This window comes from Hylobates moloch, unplaced genomic scaffold, assembly GCF_009828535.3.
Source record: "Hylobates moloch isolate HMO894 unplaced genomic scaffold, HMol_V3 SCAFFOLD_24, whole genome shotgun sequence".
Taxonomy (NCBI): Eukaryota; Metazoa; Chordata; class Mammalia; order Primates; family Hylobatidae; genus Hylobates; species Hylobates moloch.
Genome location: NW_026652299.1, coordinates 1006862 through 1014502, shown reverse-complemented (window position 1 = coordinate 1014502; position 7641 = coordinate 1006862).

Genomic DNA, 7641 nt, shown 5'->3' with positions numbered 1-7641 from the left:
CGAGTAGCTGGGATTACAAGTGTGCGCCACAACGCCCAGCTAATTTTTTGTATTTTTCGTAGAGATGGGGTTTCGCCATGTTGGCCAGGCTGGTCTTGATCGCTTGACCTTGTGATCCACCCGCCTCGGCCTCCCAAAGTGCTGGGATTACAGGCGTGAGGCACTCCGCCCAGCCTTGTCTTTGTTTTTTTGAGAGAGTGTCACTCTGTCACCCAAGCTGGAGTGCAACTTCCACCTCCAGGGCTCATGATCCTCCCACCTCAGCCTCCCGAGGAGCTGGGACTATAGGTGTGCACTACCATGCCCCGATAATGTTTTTATTTGTAGAGACAGGGCCTTACTATGTCACCCAGGCTCGTCTCAAACTCCTGGGTTCAAGCAATCCTCCTGCCTTGGCCTCCCAAAGTGCTAGGATTACAGGCATGAGCCACCACAGCCGCCAAGAGTGGAAGTGGAATGTTGCCTACACAGATGATGATAGATGTGAGAGTGGTGGGTCTGAGAATTATCCTGATTTGATCACTGTGCATTGTATACATATATCCAAATATGGGGTACACGGTGGTATTTGGGTACATGTATGCAATGCCTAATGATCAAAATAAATAAGCCTAATGATCAAAATAAAGTAAAAATGATATAAATTATTATGTAGCAACTAAAAAAAAGAAGAAAATATTTCTCAAACCTCCCCCCAGCAGAAGGGGGGCTTCCCCCAGGAAAAGGGTCTTGGGTGCGGGTTGATCTCAGCTGGACAGGTCTGAACGCCACACCTGAACACAATTCGGGTTTCAGCAAAGCCATGAAGTCCATGGAGGTGGGGAAGTAGAACAGGTCCCAACAGAAACCTGAGAGCTCGATCCCATTCCTTCCATCCTGATGGGCTTCATCCCAAGCCAGCCTTCCTTGCTCTGGGTGGCTCTTGCCCCTCTCTCTAAGGAGGCATCAACAAGGCCCAGGACACCCACCAGACGCAGGCGGGCTCTCCCCGCACCTCTCTCTGCGGCAACTCAAGACGCAGGGCTTCCTTGGTGCCCCCTGGCTCCTGGGGACGCGCCCCAAGGGGGAGGCGTCCGGAGGCTTTGGCCGCTGCTGGCTCCCTCAGGGTCCCTCTGCAGACCCCAGTCCCACTGCATTCCCCGGCCTGGAGGCCCCGCAGTTCATACTTCATGCTCTGTCTCCCCCAGACACGCGGGTGTCTGCCCACAGGGCAGGGCACCGATTTCTGGCCAAGTTTAAATTATTTCCAATTCTAGTTCTGGCATTTAGGGAAGAAAGCTGGCTGCATGAGGACCACACTAACCAAGGTTTTCCTCTTCCCTACCGCTTTCATGTTTAGACTCTCCTCACCTTTAAAAAAAAACTCTGCCAGGCTGGGCGCGGTGGCTCACGCCTGTAATTCCAGCACTTTAGGAGGCTAAGGCAGGCAGATCACGACGTCAGGAGTTCGAGACCAGCCTGGCTAATATGGCGAAACCCCGTTTCTACTAAAAACACAAAAATTAGCTGGGCATGGTGGTGGGTGCCTGTAATCCCAGCTACTCGGGAGGCTGAGGCAGGAGAATTGCTTGAACTGGAAGGCGGAGGTTGTAGTGAGCCGAGATCAAGCCACTGCACTCCAGCCTGGGCAACAGGGTGAGACTCTGTCTTGAAAAGAAAAAAAAAAAAAACTCTGTCTGACCAAAAACACTCCCATTTGATCAGGGGAGAGAATTTCTCAACAGAGCAGACCTCAGCTAGAAGCCCTGGGCTCTGACACGGGTGCTTTTCCAAACCACAGCAGTCATGCTTCCCGCAGACGCCGCGTCTGGTGGAAAACCCCCTTTTTCTGTGATCACACATCACACCTGGAATTTGTTTCCTTTCTTCCTTCCTTTCTTTCTTTTCCTCTTTCTCTTTTTTTCCCTCCTTTCTTTCTCTTTCTGTTTTTCCTTTCTCCTTCTCTCTTTCTTTTCTTTCTTTCCTTTTTTTCTTTTGAGACAGAGTCTCGCTCTGTCGCCCAGGCTGGAGTGCAATGGCGCTATGTCGGCTCACTGCAACCTCCTCCTCCTGGGTTCAAGTGATTCTCCTGTCTCAGCCTCCCAAATAGCTGGGATTACAGGCATGTGCCACCATGCCCAGCTAATTTTTTTGTAATTTTAATAGAGATGGGGTTTTGCCATGTTGCCCAGGCTGGTCTCGAACTCCTGACCTCAAGTGATCCGCCCGCCTCGACTTCCCAAAGTGCTGGGATTACAGGTGTGAGCCACTGCACCTGACCTTCCCCGCACTTTGGGCAGCTGAGGCGGGTGGATAACCTGAGGCCAGGAGTTCGAGACCAGCCTGGCCAACATGGTGAAACCCCGTCTCTACTAAAAATACAAAAATTAGCTGGGTGTGGTGGCGGGCACCTGTAGTCCCAGCTTCTCGGGAGGCTGAGGCAGGAGAATTGCTTGAACCCGGGAAGAAGAGACTGCAGTGAGCTAAGATTGCACCACCACACTCCAGCCTGGGTGACAGAGAGAGACTCCATCTCAAAAAAAATTAAAAATAAATAAATAAATAAAAATAAGCCACCAAATGAAGAGGGTTAGTTAAAGGCCCAGGGAGATGTTCAACGCACAGAGTGAGGGAAAGGCACTTGGAGGGCATCTGTCCGGCCCCTGCGCCACCGGGCAGTCGGAACACACACTGTGTCCCCGTATTTGAGCCTCACAGTCCCTAGCCTCAACTGTTTTATTAATTTTTTTAATCTACAATTTTTAAACTACTGTTGCATTTATGAGAACAATGGGGGAGCTTATTGAGGTTGTATTTTTATTAAAATTTATATTAACTTTTGCTATCAGTGCAGTTGTAGATTAATTAATTTCTACTACTCTTCTAAAGCAAAAAAGTATTAGAGCTGATCCCAAATTACCTCAAATGTGAAACAAGCCAGAAAAAGAGCAAGTGTGATCTCCCAACGCACATTTACACTTGGAAGAAGTTTGTGACTGAGGCACTGAGGTCAGCCAGGCGGCATCTTGGGAGAAGAAAGCTTACCTTCATCTAGGAAGGATTCAGGTGAAGTTCCACTTGAAGAAAGATGCTCTTAATTCTGATCAATAAACACATACCGATTTACTCTTTTAGTTTAGTTTTGGGGAATGTCGTTCTAAGAGTTTAAATTGAGGTTAGATTCACATGATATAAAATTCACTATTTTAAAGTGAGCAGCAGCCGGGTGCGGTGGCTCATGCCTGTAATCCCAGCACTTTGGGAGGCCGAGGCGGGTGGATAATTTGAGACCAGGAGTTCGAGACCAGCCTGGCCAACACAGGGAAACCCCATCTCTACTAAAAATACAAAAATTAGTCAGGTGTGGTGGTGCATTCCTGTAGTCCCAGCTATCTGGGAGGCTGAGGCAGGAGAATTGCTTGAACCCGGGAGGTGGAGGTTGCAGTGAGCCAAGATTGCGCCACTGCACTCCAGCCTGAGAGACAGAGTGAGACTCCGTCTCAAAAAATAAAAAAATAAAAATGAAATAACAAACAGGCCAGGTATGGAGGCTTCCACTGTCATTCCAGCAAGAGGGATGGGAGGCTGAGGCGGGTGGATCACTTGAGGCTAGGAGTTTGAAACCAGGCTGGGCGACAGAGCAAGACCCCATCTCTAGAAAAAATACAAAAGTTAGCCAGGTACTGTGGTGTGTGCCTGTAATCTCAGCTACTTGGGAGGCTGAGGCAGGAGAATCACTTGAGCCCGGGAGGCAGAGGTTGCAGTGAGCTGAGATCGCACCACTGCACCCCCGCCTGGGCGACACGATGGTGCCCACCTGTAGTCCCAGCTACTTAGGAGGCTGAGGCAGGAGATCACTTGGGCCCGGGAGGTCAAGGTTGAAGTGTGTTGCGATTACATCACTGCACTCTAGCCTGGGTGACAGAGTGACACCCTGTCTGAAAAAAAGAATAAAAAACGGACCTGAGGCAACCCTGGCTGCCTTCCTCCCCCTGGTCTGGATGTTCCTGGCTGAGAGGGCATCGCCGCCATTCCAGAGCCTCCCGCATGGGGCTGCCCACATGGCTGGCTTGGCTTTCGTGCCTGGCCGCCACCGGTCCTCATCTGTGCCCAGCAGCCGGCTCTTCCTCTAATGACAACACTGATGGGTTTGCCAGTCGAAACTCCTGCTGTGGGCCCTGGGGGAGCTCTCCAGTATCTGTTTCCAGGGACCCTGTGGACCGAGCATGACGTGGACGGCCAGTGACACGGCCCAACCCCACCCGCTCATGAGAACGGAGTTCTCTTCCCGCGGCTTCTCCCAAATGAATCCCAGCAGAGATACCGAGGCATGAAGAACCCACACGGGCACCAGGGTCTGCTGCTGCAATCACCAAGCAGAGGTTGGGCAGCCGCTCCTTTGCACTGCCAGGCAGGAAGGGGTGCCACGGGTCTGGGCGGTGTGGAGAGGAGAAAGGCAGGCAGCGGAAAGGAAGCTGGCCTGGCCTGTCTCAGCTCGGCCTCCAGCCCTGGTCCCTCTGAGCAAAGCAGCGACCGTGTGGGTGTGGAACGTGCGGCCGTCGGGTCAACAGCGGTCCCCGTGCAGAGGGCACATCTGGCGCCCAGGTGTTCCAGCTCCGCCTGGCAGCCGGCCAGCAGGCGGGATCCCGCTCCCCTTCCTCTGACCTCACTGTGCTCCGTGTTACCCGAGGAACAACTGGCAGTCGTTGCCTGAGTTGGATGAAGCCAAACGGCAGAGCAGCTTCTGTCTGACAGCCCGGGCTTGGTTTTTCACCCCATACCCTGGCTCGATCCGGCCTTCTGTGCTCTGGCTGGAGAAGGAGGGGCAGGAGGTGCTGGGCTGACGTCTCCTGCCTAATTAGAGCAGCTGGGATGAGAGGCACCCAGGGATGGGGGAAGAGTTTCCTGGGAGTGTTGTGAAGAGAGGCTTCCTCTCGGCTTTGCGAATACCCTCCCAGACTAGGAAACTCCCCTCTAGGGACCTGCAGCCGAGGACGTGGCTGGAGGGGGCCTGCGGGCCAGCAACGCAGCCCAAGACGGTCCCCCCACCGTGGCTAACGTGCCTTTTTAACCCTCTCGGACAGTGAGCACCACTTCCTACCATTTACACAGAAGATAGAGTTTAGAAAGGGCTTTACATCCTGCGTTTGTCTTTTTTCTCTTTTCAGAGACAACTGTCCAGGAGAGGCTCCATTGCAAGATAACTAATTGCAGAGAACAGACCTGGGTCTGCTGGAGGGTCCGCGGTTCCTCAGAGCGGGAGGTGAGCCGGAGCTCGTGGCCGCCAGGAAGCCCAGGGCAACGATTTGTCTGTCAAAGCTTGAAAGCATAAATGCAGTTATCAAAATAAGCACCGGCTCCTATGCATGGGACCAAAAATAAATTAGGGTGGGCTTAAAAGAAACGGGCCGGCTGCCAACTGAAACACAGGCGCCTCAGAGAGGAGTCTATAAAGGTCATCCTGTTTATTTGGATGGCGTTCTCAAGGAAAACCTTTTTTGAGTGGAATTCTGGGTGGTTCTTCCTGAAATTTCTTTTTTTGTTGTTTGATTTTCTTTTTCTTTTTTTTTTTTTTTTTAGAGACAGGGTCCGTTGCCCAGGGTGGAGTGCAGTGGCACAATCTCGGCTCACTGCAACCTCCGTCTCCCAGGCTCAAATGATCCTCCCACCTTAGCCTCCCAAGTAGCTGGGATTACAGGTGCCCACCACCACACCAGGTTAATTTGTTTGATATTTTTGTTTATTTTACTTTTATTTATTCATTTATTTAATTAATTAATTTTTTTGAGATGGAGTCTCCCTCTGTCACCCAGGCTGGAGTGCAGTGGTGCAATCTCGGCTTACTGCAACCTCCGCCTCCCAGGTCCAAGCGATTCTCCTGCCTCAGCCTCCCAAGTAGCTGGGATTACAGGTGTGCACCACCACACCAGGCTAATTTTTTTGTATTTTTAGTAGAGACGGGGTTTCACCATGCTGGTCAGGCTGGTCTCGAATTCCTGACCTCAAGTAATCTGCCCATCTTGGCCTCCCAAAGTGCTGGGATGACAGGCGTGAGCCACCACACTCAGCCTGAAATTTCTTAAAATGAAATTAAATCAACAAGTGGTTATTGTGGTTGTATGATGAGTAAGGTATTGTTTTGGGTGCTGTAATTTGGGAGCAGGAAAGGAAGAGAGAGAACAAGGACGAAAAGGAGGGTCAGAGGATTCCTGTGTCTAAACCCGGGTGGGGACAGGCAGAAGAGAGAGGAGGGCGAGGTGAACTCAGGGCCAGCAACAGGGCAGCCCAGGAAAGCCAAGAGCCTGCAGGCCGGTGAGGCCACCTACGTCCCTCTCACAGGTACTCGGAGAGGACATGGAAATGGGGTAGAGGCCAGAGGCAGAGGGAAGAGCTGAGAATTTTATGGAACTCATGAAAGATAGATATTCCTGGACTCAGAAAACGTAAGTCCCAAGCAGGATGCGTGAGAAGAAATCCAAACCGAAACAGGCCTCAGTGGAAAAACCACAGGCCACCAAAGACAGGGAGACGGCTCACAGACCTCCAGGGAGAAGACACCGGTCACCCACGGGCAGGTGACAAGAGTGGCGGCAGACTCCCTAGCGGCAGCAACAAGCAGAGACGCGGCAGAACGAGGCCTCTGAACGCTGAGAGAAAGCAGAGGCCAGTGTAGGAGTCTGCACACCCAGCTGAGCCATTTCAAAAACATTTTGTAACAGAGACTTGGCCTCGCTCTGTCGCCCAGGCTGGAGTGTGCTGGTGCCATCATGGCTCACTGCAGCCTCCAACTCCAGCCTGCCTCAGCCTCCTGAGGAGCTGGGACTACAGGCACGGACCACTGCGCCAGGCTCCAGCTAAGCTGTCTTAAGGTGAAATAAGGACATTTTTTTTTTTTTAAGACAGAGTCGCGCTCTTGTCACCCAGGCTGGAGTACAGTGGTGCGATCTCAGCTCACTGCAACCTCCACCTCCTGAATTCAAGCAATTCTCCCGCCTCAGCCTCCCCAGTAGCTGGGATTACGTGTACGCACCACCATGCCCAGCTAATTTTGTATTTTTAGTAGAGTCGGGGTTTTGCCATATTGGCCAGGCTGGTCTTGAACTCCTAACGTGGTAATCTGCCCGCCTCGGCCTCCCAAAGTGCTGGGATTACAGGCTTCAGCCATCCCACCCAGCCCAGGACGTACATTTTCAAACAAGAACATTTACCTCAACAGGCCTTTGCTGAAAGAACTACCGGGCCAGGTGCGGCGGCTCATGCCTGTAATCCCAGCACTCTGGGAGGCTGAGGTGGGTGCATGGCTTGAGTCCAGGAGTTCAAGACCAGCCTGGGCAACATGACGAAACCCTATCTCTACAAAAAATACAAAAAAAAAAAAATAGCTGGGTATGGTCCACCTGTGGTCCCAGCTACTCAGAAGGCTGAGGTGGGAGGATCCCTTGAGTCCAGGAGGTGGAGGTGGCAGTGAGCCAATGTTGTACTTCTGCACTCAAGCCTGGGCGACAGCGTGACATTGTATCTCAAATAAAATAATTTTAAAACACAAAGAACTACTAAGGAAATAAGGAAATTCCAGAAGAGGGAAGTGAGATGCATGAAGCATTGGTGACATAAAAAAAAAAAAGTGGCCAGGTGCAGTGGCTCACACCTGTAATCCCAGAA